This window comes from Pteropus medius, unplaced genomic scaffold (assembly GCF_902729225.1).
Source record: "Pteropus medius unplaced genomic scaffold, Ma_sr-lr_union100, whole genome shotgun sequence".
NCBI classification, from domain to species: Eukaryota; Metazoa; Chordata; class Mammalia; order Chiroptera; family Pteropodidae; genus Pteropus; species Pteropus medius.
The window spans coordinates 368697-396403 of NW_024344197.1; the positions used below are offsets into that span (position 1 = coordinate 368697).

General features: G+C 41.4%; 1 long non-coding RNA gene across 1 annotated transcript; it reads left to right on the forward strand.

The window, feature by feature from the left end:
• On the forward strand, window positions 1-27707 carry LOC120607118 (uncharacterized). The gene is made up of 4 exons (XR_005654063.1): window positions 1-3674; window positions 9852-9993; window positions 21365-21421; window positions 25923-27707. It is a non-coding gene; the product is annotated as an uncharacterized LOC120607118 (long non-coding RNA).

Below are 27707 nucleotides of genomic sequence, written 5' to 3' on the forward strand. Positions count from 1 at the left end.
GGGGATCGGGGGCGTTGCATCCTGTCAGGTAAATGTAGGTGGAGGTCACAGATGACAGTGATGACCTAGAGCTTTAGGAGGCTTACTACTCAAATACTATAGTTCTCACTTCCTAAAAAGCTCTAAAATCTCTCCATTTGTGTCTGTCCTCTCAGCTATGACCCTAGGTCAGGCTATCATCATCTCTTGCCTGAACTATCACAATGGCTTCTTTTTACCTGGACTCCCAGGTTCCGTGATTGCTCCTTTCTCCCTACAATCATGTCCTGGTATCCATGCAGGTAGAATCATCTTTTTAAAGTATATATTTGTTATGTCAGTTTCCTGCTTCAAACTCTTTAATATGATTGATAAGACCTTGAGAGATTTGGTTCCTATCTATCTTCCTGTTCCACCTCCCTACACATACCCCACACATATCTATTTGCAGTTCCCAGATGTGCTAATTTCTTTTTCGTCTCCTGAGCTTTGCACATAATTTTCTCTCTGCTTTAGGTCATGTAACATACAAAGTTCAAGAACGTACCCATCCCCCCACAAAAAACGCACCCAATACCATCAAAAACCCACAGCTCTCTCATTCCAGATTTGTTGTGGCTGCGTAAAATCCTACCACTCACTGGTGAAGACACCCAAGAGTTTAATAGGTGTTTCTGCCTGTTAGATGGCAGATAACTGGCGTGGGGTGAGTAAGTGATTTCTAATCATGCCCACATGATTCTCAAAACCATCCCAATTGGCTGGGAACAAGGGCATATTGGGGTTGGGGGATGAGAGCATTTAGAAGTAGGTGGAAAGAAGATCAGGTTAGGATTCTGTGATCTGGGAGTCAACATGTGGACCTCTACTCGGGAAGGACCCTTTTACTGAACTCCAGACTGGAAAAGCCAGTCGCCAACTGGACATCTTCACTTGCATGTCCTATAGGCACCTCCAACTCCACATGTCCATGGGCTCTCCCAAACCTCTCCTTTTCTAGGATTTCCTGCTTCCATGAATTAACGGGCCATCAAACACTCAGCCCTAAGCCAGGACACCAGGGTGTTATGTTACCCTGTGCCTACTTCTAAACCAATGACCCAGTCACTATGTCTTGTACATCCTGCACATTAAATAAAATTTCTTGGTTGGTCTTCATTTTTCCATTTATGCTGCCCTTGCCTTGCTTCTGGTGATCCTTATCTCTTCCTTGGACTATCACTGCACAAGTTTCTCTGCTTCTAATTGTCTTTCTCCATACATTCCTATAACGATCTTTGGGATATACATCTCTCTCCTTATTAAAATTTCTCAGTGATACCTTTAAACTATAAGATTGAGTCTCAGATCCTTGCCACTGCATAGGGACCTTGATGAAAGGCTCCTGCCTTCCTCTGCAGCCTCACCTTTGATCCACACCCCATTCACATCCTAAACTTAAAATTTGGCCATGATGAGCTCCATGCTATTTTACTGTTTCTGGATTAGGCTGTGACATTTCATCCCTGCCTAATGCCTTTCTCACCCTCCCTGTCTGGATAGTCCTTTCTTACTCATTCCACTCACCACCCCCTCAAAGACACCTTAAAATTTTGAAAGAAAAACTTTATATATTTTAAGACACAGTGCAAGCACCAGAGGCTTGCTGAAGCCTTTCCCAATCACTCCCCTTTCCCTCTCCTCCTTGAATGATCATTTACATGATGGGTGTTCTCTATTTCAGCAGCAACTGGCTGACTGAGAGAGGGTGGGCAAGGGGTGAAGTTCCAGTCTGTTAGGCAACGATATGAAATATTTGCTTAGTGGGAAACCATCAATGGGAGGGAGGATGATCCAGAATTAACTCTACTGTGGATGTAGCATCAACACTTTGGCCATTGGCCTACATGAAACAAGTGAGCCTGGAGGAGATGAGGCCATTGGCTGGAAGAAGAGTCTGTGGGACAGCAAAGGATGGAAGACATCCTGTCTGGCTCCTCAAACCCTCCATGCTTCGTGTTTTAGTGGAAATCTCAGTGCCAACGTGAGTGCATGTGATGAGAGGGGAGGAAAGGGGGGAGGCAGCAGAGAGAAAGGGAGAGAAGAGACAGGTTTCTGAGCACATGCAACCAAAGGCTTGAAGGAGGCAGCCTTCAGAGGGGGAGAGAAGGGCCGGACTCTGGGACGGGGAGCGGGAGGGGGGCATGCCATCCCATTTTAAAACTCTTTACCAGGCTACTTGCCATTAAGGTCTACACCTCCTTGTGCTACCAGTCCAGAGTCCGACTTCCATGATGCCTTAGAAAAGCAAAGGTAAGCATGTGGGTTACATCTACCCTCTTGCCTCCAGCTACTTGCCCAAGATACTAACCTCAGAGACCCATTTCTCCACAGCAGACACCCCTATCTTGCAAATGGGAGAAAACTTGGCCTAAAAAGGGAAACCCATTGTATGCGATGCCACTGCTGGCTTGGAGAGACTCTAGCGGGGATTGTCGGCTGGGCTGCTCTCGCTTTACTCCTCTGGGAGTCACACATGCAGCAAGGGTGGTGCCTTCTCAAACACCACGTTTTTATTTAACCAATTCAAAAAGAAGTTAATGTCTCCCAAAGAGTTTTACATAATTGGAAACATACATTCTGGCAAAGAGGAGTAGAGAAATTCTTGGTACAACTCCAACAAAAAGACCAATCTATCAACCACTGGGCCTGCCTGACAGAGGCTGGCCCACTGGAGCCTGGTGCATTTGGATGGGAGATGAAGCCCAATGCTTGGCCCGTGCAGGCAGGTAGCCACATGTGTAATGCTACAGATCTGCACAGAAAGTCAGAAGACAGAGCTCTACAAAGAGAAGAAGGGGGAGGACTGAAAACATGGAATCATTTTCCCTAACGCGAGAGTAAACTTTTCCAATGAGGAATGTAACTCAGATGGGTGACATGGCGGCAACTTACAGACCGCTTACTATTATGCTCAGGTACACAGATGATAAATATTATGTTCATACTCTGTGGTGTAATGGAAAGAAGGCGGTTTCTCTCTGCTACCCATTAATAAGTTTCTTAGCTTCTCTAAGCCTGTTTCCTCGGAGATAAATTTGGGACACTGATGCCTATCCATAGAGCATTAAAAAAATTACTTACAAAATATTCTGGTATTCCATATTAATGAAACCTTGCAAGTAACTTTTGATGGCTTAACTTCCTCCTACTAGTCAACCACTATTTATAAGATATTGTTGGTCAGATAACAAAGGGAGAAGAGATTCTCTCTTCTATTTTGGTGCCTGCTTACATATTATCATGGGCCTCTGGGCATCGTCCTGTGAGACCCCTGTGATGCCTCTGCCGGATTTTGCTTTTTGCTGCCCCAATCTCACTCTCAGAGCTCTGGTAAGCCTCCCCTAGATCCTGATCCCCACACCTGTGCTCTCTGTTCCTCCCATCTGACCTGAACCAAATTGCTCTCAGCTCCCAAAGACAGGGGTATCTTTGTTCACCCTTTGTCTGACTGCTCCTTTCTCCATTGCAAGGAGCTCCCGGAAATAATGACCACATTTCTATTGAAAGAGGAAGTTCTCCAGCAGCAGCCTGCATTTTCCAACATGACTTCATTCCTGAACTGGAAAAGATTTCTCGGTGAAGAGCTAGTCTTTGGGACACCCAGACCTGAATTCTAATTCTGGTTCAATTATTTACCAGTTGTGTGACTTCGGGTAAGTCATTTAACTTCTCTGAACTTCAGTTTCTCCAACTGTAAAGTAAGAATAATAACAACCTCATGGTGATATTATGAACATTTAATTAAGATCTAGCACTTGGGAAATGTTTGATAAATGGTAACTATAAAAAAGGATATGCCTATAGGTGTGTGTGTGTGTGTGTGTGTGTGTATTCACATACATGCATGTACATACATATACATACACATACATACATAAATACCCATATATACATATATATGACCTCTACCTCTCCGTCAACACCCATCTTTATCTGAGGGGTCCAGATTCAGATGATTTGATTGGGCACTGTTTCTAAATAGCCGTGTGACCATACAGAAGTCACCTCATGTATAGGGTTCTCTGGGAGCTTGCATGAGGTCTGCGTGTAAAACAGGCCCTTGCTACAAACAGAGAGTCAAAGAGAGGCTGTGCTGGGGGACGCAGGGGAATTATAGAGGAATTATAAATGGTAGGCAGTTGATAAAAACTTGCAGGCCCAGGAGAGGTATGAGATACTTTTAGAACGTCAGGAAGTCTTCTGTTTCCTATGTGTAGGCCAGGAGCTTAGAGTCAATCTGAGATGATTTCTCAAGCAAATCTCAGAATATGCCACTATGAAGGCAAAAAGATGGGTTTTTATCAATTTCTCTTCTTGAGGTGAATGGAATCATTTATAAGCCTCTGTAGTTGCCGTCATGGTATGCCCTCACCATTTAAGATGTAAAATTTTGGATCTTTTCTTAAATAAATATTATTTTTTAATGTGTACATTTTAAACAAAATGGGGCTTACCTAGACTAATCCTAGGAATGAGAGTAATAGGATTACTCTGAGCAGGCACCAGCTCTTCAAGTCACCCAGACCTTTTAAGTCCTCCCTGCTGAGGCCCCAGAGTTAAGGAGACAGAGACCAGCCACCGCCCCCCTCACCTCCCCAGCTGTGCCTCGTCCAAATTCTTGACCTGCGTGAGCATGACAAATGATTGTGTTTTATGCCATTAAGTTCGGGTGGTTTGTTATGCAACAATAGGTAACCGGAAGGTGGTAGAGTCTCCTAAATTTTAGATACAACAGATAATTCAAGATTTAAAAACTATATATATATATAGCTATGCAACTATGCTAGCCAATAATATGCAGGCCAAATGCAATTGCTCAATCTGTCTCACAGGACATCAGTTTGAGACTTCAACCTAGAGGGATTATAAATGGTAGGCAGTCGATGATAAATGGGACTGAAAGAGAACCAGCAGGTAGGGCAGAGATTTCTCAGGCACCGTGCTTAGTGGGGTACCCAAAATTGCAGCGGGTTTTCAAAAAGTGAATATTAAATAAACAAGGGCTGTCATTCAGAGGCTAGAGGACTCTGACATCGGTTTTCCATGCACTTAGGCCTTTCGGAATCCACTCAAGCAAGTCACTAATAGCTATTTTTAATCCACAAATACCAAATATTTGCTGCCCGTAGGGAACCTCGTTTGTTTCTCCCTCTCTTGGAAGCAGCCAAATACTGAGTTTTCCTAGATTGAGTTGTAACAAAATACTGTGCTGGACAAGATAGAGGCCAGTGTTGTATGGATACTGATAGAATCCATGTAAATAAAACTATGTGAACTCGGAGATATGTAACAAACTCCTGCCTGGGCAAGAATGGTTCATCTTATGATTAGCTTGCTTCCAGCCACCTGTAGGATCGTGAAATCCATTTACATAAGGAGACAGCACAAGAGGAATCAGACCATTCTAAGAGGCCAGCCCAGGTCCTCCCAGCTCTCATTCCTGTCCTTCCTTTCTCAAGCTGGTTCTCTGAGAAGCTCCCTCTACCTCTTGAAAATCTCATCTTCCTTCTTGAGAGGACCTCACTTCCCTCCTCTCCATGTGTCTTCCCCGATCTGAGTTGTTTAGGCTGGAAAGCATCCCAGGCCTCTGCTAAAGGATGGGTGATGCTGTTGACAGAGCTGTGTTGGACAATGAAGAGGTGTGACTGGTATTCCTGAATGTGTCCTTCATGTTCAGTTTTCTTTGTAGCTGCAGGCTCACTTATTTTTTATTTTATTATTATTTTTTTTGAGACTAATAGTTAATGAAAACACCTATCTCAAGAATGGGCAGTTTATAGGAAAGCCGGCTAGTATGACCTTAAGCTAAAATGACAAAGAAACTATTTCCTTAATCAGCATCTTCTATTTCCGCAGGGCCCTGAGTATCTGTTAGGGTACAGAAGCCACTCAGCATGTGGTTTCTATCCTATTCTCCATGGCTTCTGTAACAACGAAGAAGCCACAGTATCCTTTTGAAGTATTCTTTGTGACATCAGGAAAGGTATCTTACTCACATTTCTGATTCTTGGATTATCCCACTTTTTCAAACTCACTTCTTGCTGCTGCTTTCTTTCATCACGCAGTTGTGTTGTTCTAGCTGCTCCTGCTACCTTGCATGCTCTTGTCCTTATAACTCTTTGCTATGCCAATTCCTGTCTATTCTCCCGAACATTACAAAACATTTCTATTTTGCATACAGAACTCTGCTAATCACTTAGCAAAAGAAATTTCTCATCTCTGAGGTAGCATCTCCTCCTGGAAGCCTTTGCTGCTCTCCCCTTCTATCCAAGTGTTTCCCCTTTGCTCTCATAGATCCCCCACCCCACCCCCTTCACTGCCTCCATGGTGCACTGATCAGAGACAAGTCCAAGGGCTTGATAATCCAAGGGCTTGATAATAGACAAGTCATACCTTTGCATGGCCTAGAGAGAAAGGTTTCATAGCCAAGGGGATTATATTGGGGAGAATGCCGTGTGATTCCAGATGGCCTTGAAGGAGCACGTGGGAAGGGGTGGAGTGATGGAGAAGTCGAGGATAATGGATAGCATAAGAGTGGAGTTGAGGAGCCACAGCCTGCAGTGGACCAGCCTGGGAAAAAGGACTCCCTCTAAAGACAGGGCTGGACCCTTGCACAGAAATGCTTTGCGGAAAAGAAGCAGCAAAGGAGGGGCACCAGGTGGATGTCTTTGGTTCTATAGACCTGTGACTTGCAAATTTTTTTGAACCATAACCCATAAAAAGAAAAACATTTTACTTTACAACCCAGCAAAGACACATCAATATCCTATATGAAACCAAATTTCACAAAAAATGAATGCAAGGCACACTGATAGATACATATATATACACACACACACACACACACACACACACACATATATATGTATACATTCTCTATTGTACTCTACTCCATTCCATCTCTTTCATTATAAAAATGCTGGTTAAACTCTCTAAATAAATCTTATGACCATTAACAGGTCACAAGCCGGTTTGTGTGTGTATGTTTTCTTTTCCAACATTTTATTTGAAAAAGTTAAATCCATAGGATAAGAAAATACTAGAATAATAAATATCCGTATTCTCTTCATCTAGTTAACATTTTGCCACATCTGTGCAGTCTCTGTGTAAATATAACACACTCAAATAAATGTATATATGTCCATGCGTATATGTGCATATATATCTACACATACACACAATCAATTCTCATTATTCACAATAGTTGTATTCTATAGCAAACACTAAATTAGCAAACACCAAACTGGCACTCCTAGAAGGAATACAGGGTTAGGTTACTGTGAGCCTCTGGTCACATTTTCATTATCTTTATTTTATGTATGTTCCTTTTTAAAGACATCTTATTTAATGTATGTTGTTGATTCATTCACATTGAGCTCACAGCCAACAGCACTATAGCTCATGCCTGAACGAAGCTTACTGAACACATGGATTCTCTCCATGAGGCACAGCACACACAGTGTTCTTGTGCTTAGGAACACTTTGACAATGTGCTTGGGGCCATTTTGAAAGGTGAAAATGCCAAAGAAAAAAACATAAACATGTGAAAAACATGGCATTAGTAGACTGTGAAAGGAACACTTGTTTATGGTATAAAACAAGTGAAACAAGAAGACAGAGTATCGCCTTATTTGACCTTAGCTGGTAATGTGCACATTGGGTGTGCATGTCTGTAAGTGACCATGAAAGCACCATAAGTATTGATTTTGGGGTTACAAATAAATTTTAGCAAGTAAGCAAATTTGTAAATATGAAATCTGTGAATAATGAGGATTGATTTTATGCATTTTTGAAAATTGCAAATATCATGTCTCTTCACTCCTGAATGCATCTCTTAAGAGTAAAGACATTCTCCAACATAACTACATTACCATTATGACACTCAAGAAAACTAACCTCCATCAAATACCTTCTGATATGCAGTTTATTTTCAAACGTTTCCTATGGTTCTCAAGAATTTTAAGAGCTGTTTTTGGGGAACAAGAATTCAGTCAGGGTTTTTCCACCCACTGCATCTAGTTATGTTTTTTGTTTTTTGTTTTTTTAAATCTCTTTTAATCTAAAATGGTTTCCCACCCTCTTTTTTTAATGACACTGACACTTTTGCAGAGTCCAAGCCAGTCGTCTCTCAGAAAGTCCCACATTCTAGATTTGCCTAATTGCTTTCTCATTATTTGAAACTGGTGAAATCCTTTGGCAAGATGACTGTATAGGTGATGTTGTGTACTCCTCTTTGCATGCCAGAAGAGAGTCATGATGTCAGTTTGTACCTCTACTGGTGAGGCTGTGTTGGATTCCTAGGTTAAGGGGATGACCCATTGTTAGAAAAGCACAGTCTGGGTGAGGTAGAAGCAGTGCTGAAAGTTGCAGAAAAGGGGAGATTGAGGGCCTGAAGAGAGAAGATAGGGCCAGGAATTACGGTTGTGATGAATGGGGCAGAGAAGCAAGGAGGCTGAGTCCTAGCACTGAAGAGCAGCCATCTCCTTCTGAGCAGAAGGCCTACATTTGTCCTGGCGCCTGTAGCTTGCCAAGAGCATGAAGAAATTTAGTGTCTGTGTCTGGGGGCTGAGTTTTTATTTCCAGTGAAAGTGGGACAAAGTTTCTTTAGACTAGATGTAATTTCTTTTAGGCCTTGGGCTTGAAGTTGGAGCTTTCTAAATGCTTAGAAAATTGTTATGGATAGTAACAAAAGGAAGGATAGCTAACACTTGACATAGTGTTCTTCCATGCCAGTGCCACTAGATGATTTAATATTTAATATGATTGTGGTCAAACTGACTTGAAACGAAGCAAGCCTGAAGCAATTCTAGCATTGCAGCCAAGTGGCCAGGAGCCCAAAGTGATATAACCATGGTTTACTCACCAGCCTGGAGAGTAACCTTTGGGGCTAGTTGAACCCTCAGACACCACTTGGTATTTCCTAACAATGATCTGTAATGCATTTGGGAAGCCCATTGAATCATCCAATTAGATCATGTTTTCCAAGGGGCCTTGATGTAGAAATGCTGCCAGTGGCTTTGGCAGACCTGAGCAGAGCCCCTTTCACTTCACAAGGCAGCTATAGTCCCTTCCCTATAAAGTGAAGTCTACTCTCAGTCACTCATTTGATTCTCACAACAGCCTTGTGTAGTATCCTGGGTTGATGTTACTATTCCCCCTTGCAGATGGGGAAACTGAAGCTCACAGAAGTTAAATGACTTGGACAAAGTCCCAAAAAGCATTGAATGGACACCTTGCCTGTATGCCTTGATTTTTTCAGTCAGGTGCCCTTCCTTTCTACTGCGATTTTTGGTGTGAAGCAGGAATGATATGTCATTAATTGGTTGAGAAAAGCCCCATGAGCCATTGATAGCTTGAGTTTCTGTGTTGGGCTTCAGCAGCCCTTGTCTGATCAGAGAAAGAGGCTCTGTGGTCAGAACTGGTGAAAAGGCATCCACTAAAACTCTGTAATGGCTTTCCACAAGGTCAGGAGGGCTCACTCCACTTGTCCCACCTAAAATGGTCCCATGGCTTGAGGGTTAAGACCACTGGCTTGGAGTTGGACTGAGATTGGAACCCCAGCTCTGCCTCTTAGTCATGTGTGACTTTGATTGGTTATCTAATTTTGTTCAGTGTAAGTCTGCTCATCTGTAAAATGTGGATAATACTAGGACCTACCTCTAAGTCCTATTATAGAGGAAGATTGAGTTATTAGATGTAAAGTACTTAAATTGGTAGTGAGTGCTCTATAGTGATAAGTTGTTATAATATAAAGCGGTTATTAAGCACTTAGTAAATGGACATTGTGGTGGTGCTGGGACAGTTTCATAAACTGTGGTTGCTATTTGCAGATGGCATCATTGAGCACTGCACGTATTTTGTGACAGTGCTCAAAGAGGCTAAAGAAACTTCTCCAAGTATAGAAGCCCATGATGTACACTTCTGATGCATTCCATGAGATAATTTCTCATCTTGTCATCAACGGGCATTTAGGTAAGTGCTGAAAAACAGAGGTAAGAGATGTATTTCTTACTTACAGTCTGGCTGGGGTGGCAGGTGGTTGTGGGGTACGAAAATCCATATGTAAAATATAAAAGCCAGGTAAGACAATTTTGGCCAGCGGAGAGGGCTAGGTATGGAGAAAGGGCAGGCAGTGGCAAGAACCAGGGTAGCAGAACAAGGCCTGGCAAAGGAGCAGGACTGAGGCAGTAGTCCTGGGTTTGTATTAAGCCATTCTTACACCCTCCTTACTGACTAGGTATGAGAAAGCCAATTCCTAGTGACAGGTGCCAAATTGGTATGACTTCAGAGGACCTCTCAGGCCTCTCTGCCTTCAGAGTGGTATTATCTTGTGGTCAGCTGTCATTCTCAGAATGTCCAGGCAGCTGATGTGGGTGTCAGTCAGAGCCAGTCTACACATGGGTAGGGCAGCTCTGTCCATCTATTTATCTGTCTGTCCATCTGTCTATTTGTTTGTTTGCCCACCTAATTATTCATTTTCTTGTTTGTCTGTCCACATGTTTGCTTATTTGTCTGGCCATATCTTCATCCATCTGTGTATATCTGTGTATATTCACCCATCTATCATTCTAGCCATTCATCTATCTACCATCTATCTCTGTGTCTACCTGTCCTTTCATATTTCCATTTCCCATCTCATTCTACAAAAGATTTGCAGTAGATTGCAGAAAACTCACACAATAATTAAAAACAAGCAAACACACACACACACACAAACACAGAAGATTAGAAAGGTATAGGAAGTCAAGAATTTGAGAATGAGAATATGGATACGAAACTCAAAATATGTTGAAAGGACATAACAGGTTGCTGCTATTGTTGAACCACAGATTGTCTCCTAGTTATGTTTTTATTTATCGTCACTGAAGTGGGGACAATTTACAACGTGTTTAAGGGAATAAAACCTTTTTCTTGTTCTCAGTTCAAAAAAGACCTTATGTCATGAGGCTTCCTTCAGTCTCTGGGAAGAGGCAGCAGCAGTCTGCTGATTCCAAACAGTGGCTTCCAAATGAGATAAGCCTGTGTTCAAATCCTGTGTCCATCACTCAACAACTGTGTGACCTTGGGCAAGTCACTGAGTCTCTCCAAGCCTTACTTTCCTTACTTATTTGTGAAAATGGGATAAGCATGGTGCTTTGCCTCAAACGGCTGCAGTCAAGATAAATAAGATTGTCTCTATATAGGGCTAATAAAGTGCGGGACACATAGTTAGCCTTCAATCAATGGCAGCAATTGTTACCACTGAACGATCCATTGGATACTGGCATTCTGCATGTAGAGACCATGGGGAGAGTTGAGGCCAGAATCCCTGCACCTGGGACAGCGCCTGCCAATGCTGGTTGGACAGGGAAGACATTCTCGTTTCCCTATCTTTCCTGACAGCAATCTGATTTTTCCCTGTCCCCCAAGGTCCAGCTAAAAAGCAGAGACGTAGTAAGCTGCTGAGACTCACCTAATCTTCCAGGGCAATCTCTTTGCATTTGATTTGCAGATGATTAATTGCGTAGGAGAGCAAGTCTGCATCCCTCTCCTTGGCTAGGATTCCCTCTATCCCTCAAGTCCCTTGTAACTGACAGTAATTTACTCTCAACTTTGCAGTCTGCCTGGGCCTGATTTGCATCCACAAAGTCTGTATATCCCAAATATGAGTCAAACCATCTCTCCTTAGAGATGAAGGGGTGGGAGGCAGGGGCAAGCAAGAGGTGGTATGGCTTTTTCTGTCTGAGAACGAGAGCCCGTGACTTGGTTGTGAGTATGTGAGGAAGGGTAGGGTGAGAGTAGAATCATTTCATTTTGTTTTTACTTTTAAGTATCATACAAATCGTCTCTGAAATCCTCTGGCAGCTGGTGGACTTTGGTTCAGCAAGCAATGAATTATATCCTCCAGTTGCGAGTAAAATTACAAATATCTTCAAGATGTTTAGTGCTCCGGGAAAGGGCAGCCAACTCCTGTTGGCTCTGTGAGCTGCCTGGAGCATAATGTAGTGCCTCTCTTTAAAAAGGGGAAATAAGAAAGTGGGGAGAAGTCACCCATAACAGAGAAACTGGAGAGGAGTATGATTCGGGGACAAAGCCTGGGCCAAATATGGGGTAGGTGGAAAGGAGAAGTCAGTGACGCACCATGGCCCCTTTCAGGCTCTGCAGCTGACAAAATCATTTAAATTTGTGTCTGGGGAGAATCTGTGTGGTCATCAGCATTCGGCAGAATGGATGCTACTTCATAAAGGCTCCTTCAACTCGGCAGCAAACATTAACCAAGTCCCCCATGTGGGAATAGATAGCCTAGAATTTGTAGTCACCAGAGCAAGACCAAGACATATAGAGGCTCCCAAGAGAGCAATTATTTATTCAACAGCGATTTGCTTTAAAAACAATATGTAATGATATGCCAATACTGAACAATGCTTTCAATTTCTATTATTTGAGAAACTAATACAGTCAAGGCTTATGTTACCTGGGCCCCTAGAGTGCCTCTTTTTACCTCTGTTGAGGCTGTTTATGGTCTAACTGTTGAGAGCTGATCTCCCTCACTAGCCAGTGAACAACACAAGGATAAAGGTTGGATTTTGTTCATCTGACATCATAACGGCCTCTTTTCTTTTCCTGGCTTGGTAACTAGTAACATTTAGTAATGTTTGACGAATAAGTAAGATGAAGTTAACTTTTCCTTTTCTCTGTTTATGGGGTCAATCAAAGGCAAAGAGAAAGTAAAAGTGAATAATTACCCAGGAATTTGTGATTGACTTTGTTATCCAGAGTTTCAGTGGGCTACACCCTCCTTCTGCAGCTGCCCTCTGACACCTTCCCCCACCCTCCTACCCTGGCTGGGCTACAGTACTGGCCTCTTAGTATCCTCTTGGGTAGAGAGGGGAAGAATGAGATCATGAACATGCAGTTGGTGATAAGGTCGATTCAAGTGTTTATTGAGTAGAAACACAGGCCCGACACTGCTGGTGCTGTTAGGAATGGGAGAGGAATAACTACAGCAATCTGATCTCAGGTATTGAGTTTGTAAACTGGGCCTGGTACCCTGATAGATACTTTATAGGTATCGCCTCACAGTTGAACAGCCTCGCAACTGTTTTGAAGTACGTTCAATCAGTAGTTTTCAAAAAGTGTCTTCTGGTACAGCTAAGTATATTGGAAAAGGGAGTTAAAACAAGATATTTGGTTGGAGGAGGCAACCGAAGGGAAATGCCACTGGTGATGTATTCAGGTCTCACATGTTTCAATATTTTCTTCTCTGTGGAGAAATAAACTGCTTCTATTAGCAAAACAAATTTTTCAAAAAAGATGCCAGTTACATATAAACAGAATTGGGGACAATAAATAAACACTGTAGAAGTTTCAAGGAGACAGATTTGAAATCAATATGACCAGAGACTTTGCAATAAATAGAACTATTCAACAATGGATTTAACAGATTTCCATGGTGGCGAGCTTGCTGACCACTGCAACTGTTCGTGGAAAGACTGAATTCCCTCTAACAGGATATGGGAGGGGAATCTTGCATTAATAGGAAATAGATTAGACAATCTATAGGGCCACTCAACTCCTTGATTTGAAATTATCTTGCAAAAGTCATCTATTTGAGTTTTCTGTTATATGTATCTAAAAATGAAAGTTAAAGAATTACAAATTCAAATGATTAAAAATACTCTTGAAAATCCCTTAGGATGACACCATGTTGGAGACCACATCTCTCAGCAAGTCCAGTAGAGCCACTGTTTCCTCCATGGTTATAATGGATCTGTTTCTTCAGTTGAGTATAAAATGGAGTAGATGTGTCATGTTTAAAAAAACACACACAAAAAGAAAAGCAAAAGTAAAAAATATTTCAACAGCAAAATGACAAAACACTGCCTCTATGTAAGGTTTATAAAAACTGAGGCCAACTGAAAAGAGGTCACATTCTAATTTCCCTTTTACACTCACTAGGTCTGAAACCACTGAATGGATTGGCAAAGAGAATGGCTCACATCATTTAAATGCGTGTGTGTGTGTGTTTGCATGTGTGTGTGCATGCACACACAGGCATCTTTCCTTCTTTCTCTTTCATGTAAGAAATTGTTGAATTTCCATACATTAAACTTGATGAAATTTCATTCTTTTTGGAAGTCATTTACTCATTAAGTCGATGAGTTGTTTTTTTTAATCCCCAGACAAATCTCTTTTTAATATTTGTTTTTCATAGGTACTCAGTAGCTATGTATTTTTTAAATGACTCTTGGTCACTGGGCTAGGGGCCGCACAGCTGAGGCCCTGGCCACAGTGATGAGCTGAGAAGGGGAAAAAAATCTCCTTTCCAGGGAAGTTATTTAAAAGGTAAGTGTGACCACAGCACAAAAAGGTGAGTATGAAAAGCAATTCCCATCATCAGATCTAAGGGATACATTTAAAGCCCTGTTCAGGATCCGGACAAGGGGAAAAAGGAAGCTGAGAACCCCAAGAACAGACCAGGAAAAGGCCTCATTGTGGGAAGAGGCAACAGATGGGTCAAACACCACACAGTCGTCCCAAAGCTGGATATTCCTGTGGGCTGGTGGTTCCTGTTTCATAGGTCCTCCAGGTTTTTTCTTATTTCTGAACCTGGCTCTATAGCCTTCCTGCCAACTTTCTGAGTGGGGATGATTTTCTAATAAATTTCTTTTCTTGCATAAGTTAGACAAAGTCAGTTTCTGTTGTTTGCAACGAAAGAATGCTGATGGGTACAGATGTCATTCACCTCTGTTGATGGCTCATATTGAGATTCTGGTCATCCAAACTCATCCTTAAACTCACACCCCCACTAAATTTATCCTGAAGCTGTTGCTAAGCTCTAACAGGATCCCGTGCTCATGAAAGTGATCTTTTATTTTTAACTTTTAACCAATCTCCATTAAACTTAATTTTTGTCGATTTGATCAATTTCTGTTATTTTTAATCTGGATACCTGGATTAATTGGGGTGTTCTGGGATCCAAAATTTAAATTTGTGTGTAGGAAGTATGGTATTTCCCCACACCAGTGATTAATTCTCCGATACCCTGCTGATGTCCAAGAATTCAATTCAATTGAATTCTGACACTATCTACCCAGAAATAGCATCGGATTCCATAGGTTGAGGGCTCAGTACTACAAGAGTGCCTCCCGTGCCCCCCTAATCCCGCCACACTTCAGACACCAGTCACAAGTCCAGGTCGTTATTGTGCTTCTGACCAACTGGCTATAAATCAGAGGTTCCCATGACACCCTCCTCAGATTTGATTAATTTGCTAGAGCAGTTCACAGAGCTCTGAGAAACATTTTACTTACTAGATTACCAGTTTTTAAAAAATAAAAAGATATAACTCAGAAACAGCCAGAGGGAAGAGATGCATAGGGCCAGGCATGGGGAAACGGAGTGGAGCTTCCATGCCCTCTCCCAGTGCCTCTATGTGTTCACCAACCTGGAAGCTCTCTGAACCCTGTCCTTTGTGTTCTTTGGGTTCAATGGAGGCTTCATTACATGGGCATGATTAATTAAATCGTTGGCCATTGGAAACTGATTCACCTTTCAGCTCCTCTCTCTCTTCCCCAACTCTCTAATCACATGGTCGATTCTCCTGGCAAGTAACCCCCATTCTTAGGTGCTGTCCAAAAGTCACCTCTTTAACATAATAAAAGATACTTTTATTGTTCTCATCACTTAAGGTTTTAGGAGATCTATGCCAAGAACAGGGTAGAAGACCAAATACATATTTATTATAAATCACAATATCACATTAACATTTACCATAGCTTGCTCATCTAAGTGTTGTGTTATTGTTACTGACCTTTTTTGGTCAGGGAACTAAATCAAGGTCCTTCTGACAAGTACCTTTCATGCCAAAAGAATGAGACTGAGTTTGGTGAAGCACAGCAGAAATTTTATTCTTTGATCAAGGAACGAAGATGTGTGAGCTCATGCTCTAAAGTCATCTTCTCCTTACTGGGGAGGAGACTTCTGTATTTATAGGCTGTGTCATGGAATGATTTAGTCAAGTGTAGTTACTCTGTTGCCCTTGGCCCTTTATGCACATGATTCCGTTTTGCACTTGGCACCTTGGTCTTTGCAGTCAGGAATCCTTTTCATTTCTTGTAAGCAGTTGTAGCTTGTGACATCGTTTAGGCATTGAGAAACATTAGGGTCTTTTGGATGATAGCCTGGTGACATTATGTGCAGGTGCCATCAGTAAGAGTTCTAAGTTTTCATCCAAGCCACCGATAAAAGTAGGCAATAATACTAACAATTTAAATTTAATTATGGAGTATTTCAAATGTATGGAGGAGTGTATGTATATCTATATCTATATATCTATATCTATATCTATATCTATATCTATATATATCTATATCTATGTAATAATAACACAACACATCCACATACCTACCATCCAGATTTTGCCATATTTGCTTCTGAATTTGATAAATGTCAAGTGATAGTGAGAATGTGGGATACTGGTAGGAGTATAAACTGATTCTACCACTTTGGAGAGAGATCATAGGTAATTGAGATAGAGTTAAAGATGGAGAAACCCATTCCCTACAACTGAGAAATCTCATTTCTAGGTATGTACCTTAAATCATGGGTCCCCAATCCCCGGGCCACGGACTGGTACTGGTACGTGGCCTGTTAGGAACCAGGCCACGTAGCAGGAGGTGAACAGCGGGCGAGCCACCAAAGCTTCATCTGTATTTGCAACTACTCCCCAGTGCTAGCATCACTGCCTCAGCTCCACCTTAGATCATTAGGCATTAGATTCTCATAGGAGTACCGGTCACTGGTGACAAAAAGGTTGAGGCTCTCTGCCCTAAATGAAGTCTCTTACATGAACATAGAATAAGTACTGCACATTGTAATAACAAAATATTGGAAATAATTTAAACATCCATCAATGTAGAATATTCATAAAATGCAATATTGTTATTAAAATAAGTAGGTAAAATTTATCAGCATGGATAAATCTCAAATATATAATGTTGGAAGAAAAGCAAATTGTAAAAGGTGCTTCTGATATGAAACCATTCATATGAGTTTAAAAAAAGAAAGAAAAAATACTTCAGTTATTAACGTACTTGGTGCTGTAGATGACTTTTGGGGTTGCAATGATCTGAGTGAAATCCTGGCTTTGAGCTTTACAATCACAGGCGAGTTGCATAAACTCCCTGAACATCAGTTTTCTCATCTAGTAAGTGGGAACAAAAATAATACCTACTTTACAGACTGCTGTAAGGATTAGATATTACGTATATAAATTGTTTAGCACAGTGCCTGGTCTGTAACAAGTGCTGAATAAATATTGAATTTTAATTCCTTTCCACTTGTTCAGATAAGTGAAACATAAATAGAAATAGGTAATAGTAGAAAATGGTAGGCAGGGGAGGGCAGGGAAGAAGCTAAATTAGAGCTGTATTCACAACTGGTGCTGGGAATAGCATCACAGGAGAGAAGAACCCCACGACTGAGAAAGTGCACATAAGCAGAAAGCAGGGAGTGAAACAGCTGGAAGCATTCAGGGAAAAACAACCCAACCCAGCTGGTAACCCAGTCCAGTGGAATGAGCTGGGAAATGTGGCAAAATGTAGACCAAGAGAAGAAAACACATTTGCACTCTTGGAAGGAAATGCAAGTGGAAAACAAATCCTCAGACTAGTAGTGAGCCGGCTCTGCATCCCCATCTTGCCTCTCAAGCCTTCCCAGTCCGTGGGTCCACAGTTTTCAGGTTAGATCTTTATTAACCCTCTTCAACTTTACTCAGGTTTTGGTCTGGAAACTGAAGGAATATAATGGTTCATGCTTCTCTGGAATCAATCTTCACCTACTCTACCTGTGCTTTCAGGGAATGCATAGACTGTGATGACCTTATAAAATCTTAAACTGATAAAAACCATGAAGTGACAGTGTGAGAAATTTCAGAGATAACCAATTGCTTCAGGGGGAGAGAACAAAGATTGGTCAAGGTAACTCTTATTACCTTGAAAACTACTCTCATTCTCCAAAAACACTTTTCTCATCTCCTATCCCTTTCCATTCCAGTGGCTTTCAGTTTTATTTTTCTGAGACAGAGTTCAAAACATTATCTTTCCTCTGCTCAGTAACATTAAATAGCTCCACCTTTGTCCTCAAAATTTAAGACCAGTTCTTTGGTTCAACCTTCAAGAACAACCATAATTTTATCTCAACCTATATTTCTAATTTTCCCAATTTATTTCTCCTGTTTCCATTCACCACCCATTCCTCCAGGCTAATTGCTAAATGACCATATCCCGCCCTTCCCCATATGCATTGCTTTCCTATCATTGTTTCTTTCATCGTGCTGTTCCCTCCACATAGAAAGCTATTTCCTCCCATTCCTATATGTCCAAATTTTACCCATCCTTCATGGTCGACTTAATGCTATTTGTTCTCTAGAGTGTTCCTGGATCCACTTTCCTTCCAGACATAACTATTTAATTCAATTTTATTTAAGAAACTACTGAGCTAACTAGGCATGAGAGAGATAAAAAAGAATACATAATCCATTTCCTCCATCAGCTACTGTCTACTCAGGAAGGCAGGTACATAATCCACAGACCCTAAACCAACTGACAAATGAGATATCAGCAGTGTGATCAAGGACCTGCAGGGCCACAAAGAACCCCATCATCTCTTGCCTCTGAACTTGTCTCTCTAATTCTTCTCTTGCCCAATCCCAACCCTACAATTCCTTCTCCACATAACAGTCAGAAGGATCATTTTCAAGTTCCATCAGCTATATTTCTCCTCTATTTAAAATCCTTCATAACCTTGCTATTGTACTTGAAATAAGATCCAAACTCATCACCCTGACTTAAAAAGCCCTTTAAAATGGCCCCTGCCCACCTTTCTGACCTTTAACTTTATTACCTGCCTCTCCTTCTTTGCTACACCACACTGATCTTTCTGTTCCTTAAAGGGGCCAAATGTTTCCCTTCTTAAGACTTTGTACCAGTTTTCCTTTTTCCTTTATCTACAATACTCCTCTTCACTTTTTCTTGCAATTTAGGTATCAGTTTAAATATCACCTGATTAGTGAGAACTTCCCTGACCAGTCCAGCTTAAATCAGCTCTTCAGTTACTCTGCTATACCTTATCTCTGTCATTTTCCCGTTTGGCTCTTTATCATCTATCTCTCCCACTAATGTCGGCTGCAAGGGGACACAAGCTGTGCCATGTTGTCTACAGCACAGCCCTAAACCCTAAGGCTTAGAACAAGATTTGGCACAGAGTTGGCACTCAGTAAAATGTTTGTTGAATGAATGAATGGGTAGATTTTATGCAAGTGTTGACGGTGAAAGTTCACTAGTGCAGGGAAGAGCATTTTGGGCAAAGGAATGAGCACAAGTGAAAAGGAATAATGAGGAGAGTGGTTAGACAGCCTTCTGTACTGTACTTCCTAGATAGGGCACTCGGCCATCTTTATTGAAATTGCTTGCCTACTCTGCTGTTTTCCTCAAAGGTTGTAAGTTTCTGAGGGCAGGAAACTTACTTTGTTCACCACTGTATTTTCAGTGTCCCAGCCCATTTTGAATTACCAATAGTTATGGCATAAATAATGAAAGGCCTAAAGGAAGAACAATGGGATATTGTTAAGGGCCTTGGATATTAAGCAAAAGAGTTTGTATTTTGTTTTGTAAAAAATTGGAAGCCATTGAATATTGTTGTGAGTGTGTGTTTTTTTTTGTCTTTTTTTTTGTAATTATTTATCTACTTAGTTTTTAACTTTTAATTTTGAAATAATTATAGATTCCCAGGAGGTTACAAAGAAAAGTACAGGGAAGTCCCATGTACCCTTCCCCCAGTCTCCCTCAATACAACTATGCTTGTGTGAGATATTAAACCACAACACAATAACAAAACCAAGAAACTGACATTGGTACAATCCATTGAGCTTGTTCAGATTTCACCAGTTTACATGCACTAATCTCTCTCTCTCTCTGTAGCTCTATGCAATTTTATCACATGTGTAGTCTTGAGTAACCATCATCACAAAATACTCAACTGTGCCATCACCACCACAAGACTCCCTTGTGTCACCCCTTTATAACCACAACCATCCCCTCACTCCTAATACTTAGCAACTGGGCAGGAGACTGAATGGAGAAGCTATCAAAGTACAAGTTGTATTTGTATCTATGAGATGGATGAGATTTTTCCAAGAAGTGACAGAAAGTTGAGCAGAGGACTAAGGACATAACCTTGGGGAACATCAACATTTAATGCTACCTAGACATCAAACACAAAGAGGGGTAAAGCCATTGTGCGGGCAATTAGGTGATCATTGTGTGATCTTTTCAGTAGCAGGTCAGTAGACAGAAGCATGATGGGGCAGGTGAGGAATAAAGGAGAGGTGAAACAGTGGAGGCAAAAAGTATTGTGTGAACCTTTAAGAAGTTTGGCATCAAAAGCTGAGAGAGAGAGAGAGTCACAGTGGGACAGGATCTGCAGGCATTCATCAAGAGCCCCACAACACCTGGTGCTTTCTGTGACCGTGGGCACACATGACAACACGCATATATGTTTTCCGTGAGTCCATACATGATCCTGGGAACTCCCTCTTGCCACTGTGCTCAGGAAGCTGCTAGCAATTGATCCAAGCTAACTCTTAACTAACACCTACTTGCCATCTTGGGAGTAGCCAAGGAATGTTGTTTTAGGACTGTGAGAAATCAGCAAGTCTGTGAGCTGAAGACAAAATAATAAACTAGGAGAGAAAAGATGGGGAGCATATGGGCTGACAGAGTTGATGGAGCAAGGTCCCTGAGAAAGGAACAGAACATAAGTGGAGAATTCAGTCATGGAGGAAGAATCAGAAAGTAATTGGATAAGAATGGGGAGGAGAGATAATGAAGTCTAAAATGTGCAGAGGAGGAGGACTGAGCCACAATTTTCTCAATGATGTAGGAGGTTATTGCAGTTGAAAGCAAGAGAAGAGGGCCTGTTTGGTTGCTTGAAGAGAGTGATAAAGATCCAGAGCAATCTTATTTCTCTATAATATGAGCCACCAACTCATACACTATAAATATGTTTGCTTTTTGACTGTTTTTCCTCAGTAGAATATAAAATCCATACGGACAAGGGATTGTCTCTTATTCACTCTATATCCCTGGCATTTAGAACAGTGCTTGACACATAGTAGGGCTCGATTAATATTTGTTGAATGGATGAACAAATAAATGAGAAGGAGCAAAATGACTGGTGAGCATCACGGAGAACCTAGCTGAGGTTAGGAGTAATCTCTCACTCTCCTGATGAGCACCTGTACTTGTTTCTTGCTGCCTTGTATCTGGGTTATTTACAGTCACATCTCGTCTCTCATTTGCAGTGAACATCCTTCAGGGCCAAGTCTGCAACTGTTCCATCCTCGTGTGTGCATAACATTGTAGGTATTCAAAAATCATTGGTTGAATTGTTGGATATGTGAATGGAATGCTAAGCAGCTTTGCTTGTTACAAAGGTCCCTTTTATGTTGCGTTAAAATCCAGTTTCTTGTGACTTCTATACATTGGTTGAAGTTCTTTAGTTTGGGTAAAATAAAATAAAGCCTGTTTCTTCCCCAGTTAGATAGCACTTCAAGTATTTGAACGTTTGTGGTGTCTCCCCCTACACACTCCCTCCCGGGTAAAGGCACATGATTCTTGTGACTGTCCCTCCTATGACTGGTTTCCAACCCTCCTGACATCCTGGTCTCACTGGGGTGGGAATTCCCTGGCCCCAGGGGTTGTTTAGATATCATCAGACTATGCTTCCCCTAGGAAGCCAGGCATCTGTGGTCTAGGAATGTATAAGTATGGCCTGAAACCCTGTTTTTACCATCTTTGCCTAAAGTTTTAAAATGATCTCTGTGTGAAGACCAGTGACTCCTAAAATTAGGAGTGAGGCTGTCATTGGAGCTGACTTCTATGCCAACGATGGCAGCACCATAATCTAACCATAAGCTAACCCAGCAGGGCCCATTTTAAAAATAATTTATTGAGATATAATTAACATGCAATAAAATATGTAGATCTTAAGAGTTCAGTTAGAAGAGTTTTGACAGTTTTAGTCAACCATTCTGGTGTGTGCACTGCTCAAAATAAGAGATATAATATTTCCATTATTCCCCAAATCTTCCCTGTGCCCCTTCCCAATCAATTCCACCACCCTCCTAACTACTTTCTGACTCTGTCACTACAAATTCATACGTTCTGTGGAATCATACAGTAAGTACTCTTTCGTGCTTGTCTTCTTTTGCTCAATAGAATGTGTTTTTCTACCATGCTGCTGTAGGAGTCAGTAGTTTATTTCTCTTTAGTGCTGAATGGTATTCCATTTCATGAATATGTCATAATTTATTTATCCATTCTCCTATCTGTGAACACTTGGGCTGTTTAATGGTTTTGGCTATTATAAATAAAAACTGCAACGAATATTTGTGTGTAAGTCTTTGTATGGACATGTGTTTTTCACTCCTGTTGGGTAAGTATCTGGAGTGAACATATGTTTAACTTTATAAGCAACTGACAGTTTCCAAAGTGGTTGTGCCATTTTATGTATACTCTCAGCAATGTATGTGAGTTCCAGTTTTCCACATCCTTTAATGATGCCAGTCTTTTAAACTTTAGCTGTCCTAGTGGGCATGTAGTATTGTCTCATTGTGGTTTTCGTTTGCATTTTCTTATGACTAGTGTTGAACACTTTCCCACATGCTTATTGGCCATTTGTATATCTCCTTGGTGAAGTATCTTTTCAGGTCTTTTGCCCATTTTGTAAATTGGATTGTTTGTCTTTTTATGCTTAATTTGTAGAGTTTCTTTATGTATTCTGGATTTGTCAGATATGTGCTGTGTATATTTTTTCTCCAGTATGCGGACTCTCTATTCATTTTCTTAAAGATGTCTTTTGATGAGGAGAAATGTTTAATTTTGATGACATTAACTGTTTTTCTTTTATTGTTAGTGCTAGGAGTTCTAATTTTCATTTGAGTGGCTGTTTTCAACCATGAGACATAAATCTAGAAGCCCCAAAAGAATCTGGGATAATTGGGAATGGAGTGGGAGTGGGAGAAGCTTCACCTTTTAAATGCGCAACAACTCTGTAGCTTGGTGCTTTAAAAAGGCATAAAGTTAGTGAAGAGTTATCAGGAGATCTTGATTCAAGTTTTGGCTAAGCCATTTATTAATTGAGTAACCAATTTATTCATCCGCAAAATGGAGGTAATCATTCTTGCTCAGGACATCATAATGTGCTTTGAATATTGGGATTTGAATAAACGCTGAAAGCCATAAGGTATTCAGCAAGTGATCATGAGTATTATAATGTCAATAACTACCACTATTGTTATCATCAGCCCTATAGTAATTCGTTATCCTGCTTGTGTTACCTCATCCCTCCTCTTCCCCCAACCCTCACTTCTGAGCACCTCATTGCTCAAGAGCATCTTTTTGAGGGGTGGGCAGAAAGAAAAAATTACAAAACTCAGATCCATCTCATTGCCTGTTTGTGTTTCCAGAAGTCCTTGTAGTGTATTAGTTCCATGGGACTGTGTGCTGGGCACTGAGCTCTGTGCGGTGGGAGGGTCATATGAGAGTCTGAGAGGTTCACATCCTCTGATGAGGATTCCCACAGAACAAATCCCCAGCAAGCTTCCAAATTATTTTGCTTTTTTACCTTTAAGCTTCTTTCATTATTTTCTCCCTGCACATCCCAATTTTTAACATACATTTTTAGCAAAAAACAAAACAAAACAAAACAAAGCAAAAATACCCTAAAACCTTCACTTATGGAATTGTAAGTAGTTTATTTTGTCAGGAGACAGCCCTTATTTTCCCACTTGTTAACATATTAAATTTATGAGTAACAACTAAACGTAAAGAATGGTGCTGATATCGTCATTAGCCTGTGCAGTTTTATATTTGGCTTTTTTAATGCTGACTATTATGTGGATATTTTCATTCTTACTTCTGAGAGGCCCAAGCAGTTGGGGACCTCTGATGGGGAGTTCCTGCTCATTGCAGTCAATCTCTTTGAGAAGAGTTATGTGGAAAACTTTTTCTTTTTCTTGCTTCAAAGCACAGTCCTCCTTCTTGGAAGGAGCAAAGGAAGCAGGCTAGGAATCTCTTTATGAAGTAAATTGTCTATTTGTGATGGAAATGATCTATCTATTTGTCGAGTTTGGATACTTGGAAAACACCTACTCTTATTATGTCCCGGTTGAGCGGGTAGCTTAAGCCTCCTTACTCCCAGAAGTGTCAAGCTGGGCCATACATACTATAGCTCATCATGCAGCTACCCAAGGCCATACCTGAGAGGCTCCCTAGACTGTGGTAACCCCAGTAGTTTCCCCACAGACAGAAAACGTCTCTTCTGGGTTTGGCTTGATAGCCCAGGGCTCTTTGTTATCCTCTTCCAGAAGAAGGTTATAAAGTATAAAAACTGTCTAAGAAAGTCATCAGTTTTGTTTTTCATATCTCCTGAATTTATGGAGGAGCTGAAAAACTCCAGACCAAATGTTCAAATCTAGTCCCTGCCCGCACTTTGAGATGGGGCCTCCAGGGCCTACGAGGGCATGATGGCTCCCCTGAGTAAGACATCTTATAAATTGGGACACGAGGTGATGGAAGCAGGGGGTTGAAGGGGCAGTTTATAGTTCCTGCCTGGCAACAGCATCATTAAATGAGTCCAACAAACAGACTGTGTTAAGGGAAATGACATGATCCTTAAGGCTTTAAAGCAGGAGTGGTCTCTGTTCTCTGCCTGGATCTGAGAGAGGAGAGTTCTAGGTGGGGGCAGGCAGCAAAGATAAGAAGCCTGCGGCTGGGTGTCACATTACAAAGCTGAAAGGAAGATGTGGAGAAACCAAGAACATGCAAAAGAAAGATCAGAGAGAGCTATTATTATGCAATATGCCCATTGCAGACAGATAGGCGGCATTGGCCCTTCATCTTTCTTAACCTCAGATTCCGAAAGCCTTTGTTGTAGTCTGGTCAGTTGCACAAAGGCACAGGCTGGGGTGAACTTCAGAGTCTCTGTAAATCCCACTTGGGAAACATCTGAGACTCTTTCAGGTTAGAGAACAGACACATTCAGCCCTCAGCCTAGTTATCAGCTCAAACTTAGCTCCTTCCTGTTGCCCCGACCCTCCAAACCAAGCACCTCAGACCACCAGAAGAGAGTGGGGAAAGGGGGCTGCTGCCAGCACCACAAACAGCAACACGTGCAGGGCCCCAACCTGTGCACATACTTGGCAGGCACTACCTAGACTCATGCCAACTTGAGCTGGGTGGAAAGTGAAAGCTCAATCTTTCAAACAGTTTTTTTGTCTACATGACACTTAACCAACCAGTTGTTTGCATTGGTGCTACATGGCACCAAGAGCTGTTTTGACTGAAACCAGCTACTCTGACATTGGGGTGATCACTTCGTGAGATATATAGATGTCTAATCACGATGTTGTACATCTGAAACTAATATAATATTGTATGCCAACTATAATTGAAAAATAAAAAATACTATGAAAAATCTTTCAAACCTTTAAAAGAAATAAGCCCATTTTAGCTCGCTATTGTAGTAATTTCTCCATTGTCTTAACTTAAATATCAGGATTGTATTAAAAAGATTTGCAAAATAGCATTGGAAATGAAAAACAATTCAACAATTGTAATTTCTTCAATAATTATTGGCAACTGTGTGTAACTAGGCAGGATTGAAAATTACTGTTTTAATCCTGTTTTCACGTTGAAACAGAAGAGTAATCAGAAGGAGAAGGTTCCTGTCACTGTAGTCACTGTGAGGTAGTGGCCCACAACAGAAAGCCTTGCAGTCGTTCCTGTTTCCAGACAGACCAGATGTTTCTTCCCTTTTCTCTCTCCTAGTAATACTTCATTTTCTACATTCATTCACAGAGCCATACGTGAGGGACCCGGATTGAGTCAAATATAACTGACCCGACTGAGACTGGGAACTGTTTTAGTGTGCCCCACTTTTAAAGGACCAAGTGTTGTTTTCTCCACTGTCACGGCTCTGAGGATATGTATGGCATCAGTGGGTGGCCCTGAATGGAAAGCATTGCAGAGGGAAGGAAGCCGAAGGAACAGGGCCCTGTGCTTGCAAATGAGGGGATGAGAAGCCAGAGCTGAACAGGAACAGATCTTCAGCTAAGAGTGCTGGGCATTTGAGAAACGTCTTCAGGAAGCTCGTCTCTGTGTCACAGCCTGGACTCGGCTTAACCCAGTTGTGGGTTCTAAGCACGCCTTGAATGATCAGCTTCTCAGGCAGGCAAATGCCAGGGTGAGTGTGCTCCATGGAGAGAGCACTGGGAAATGCCCTGCCACCTCCTAACTGTGGAACCTGTGCCAGACGTGGTCTCTTTGAAGGTCGTTTGTGGTTGGCCTGTGATTTCTTAGGTTACATCAAATGGCTGTGATTCTAGATCATATTCATAATCTTTTGACAAAACCTAGAGACAACAGAAGGAAAACAGACCGCAAAATCCTTAAGACATCAAGTTAATTCTCCCTTACCCGATCACATATAACAGTGTTTTCAACTTTTTGACAATTTTTTCTTTCATTGCATTGCCAAGAATGCTCTTGCCCTAGATACCCACAAAGCTCACTGCCTTCCTCCTTTCATTTCCTTCAACTCTTCACTCAAGTGTGCCTTCTCAGAGAGGCTTCCCTGGACACCTGATCAAAAATCATACCCTCACCCTTCTGTTCCTGCCACTTCCATCTCCCTTTCCTGCTTTATTTTTCTCCTTTTCACTTCTCGTCATCTAATACAAGCATACCTCAGAGATATTGCAGGTTCAGTTCCAGACCACCACAATAAAGCAGGTATCACAATATAGTGAGTCATAATCTTTTTGCTGGTGGAGAGTCCTGCCTTCAATTTGTAAAAACTCAACATCGTGAAAGCACAATAAAGGCAAGTGCAATAAAACGAGGTGTTCTTGTATATTAAAAATTTTCTTATTTGTCTTATTGTCTTCCCCACTAGACTGTAAGCCCCACTGGGGCAAGAGTTTTCCCTGGTGCAGGGTTTGTTCACAGCTGTGCCCAGCCAGGACAGCACCTGGCACATTTCAATATGCATTTGTTGAATGAGTTAATAATTGTTTTCTGTCCTTTAAGTAGAGCAGATATCTTCATTTTACAAATGAGGATATAAGGCAGTGTTTCTATACTTCCGACCCCCAAGATCATGAGGAAAAAAATACAAAAACATTTCTAATGACTAGGTTTCTGTTTTTGTTTTTCTCTCCTGCAGGTGTGACAGGAGTAGGCTGGATTTGAGCATAATCCCTCCCCTTGTGGGTTATGCTCTGGTAAATAGTTCTGTTAAAAACAGAATACTCTGGGCATATTTCAAAATGACTACTTTTTACTCCTTGCTGGAAACGCGAGGGGATCTTTTTCTAACCATAACTGTGAGAACCCAGTAGGGCTACTGGAGGTAACACCAAAGTGTGGTGGCCCCTTAAGACTGGGCACATTGAAGCTTTGAACTCTCAAACGTGTCCACACTGAGCCTCCAGCAATCCCTCAATTACAGTTTAAGTTTTCCTCTCCAAGACTTATTCCCACAGAAGTTTCTGCTTCTGGGCTTCTGCTCTGGTAAGCTGTGATTCTGTATCCACTTGTCTGTATAATTTTGGAGGTGGCAGTTTTCCCTGTGACCTCCGTTCT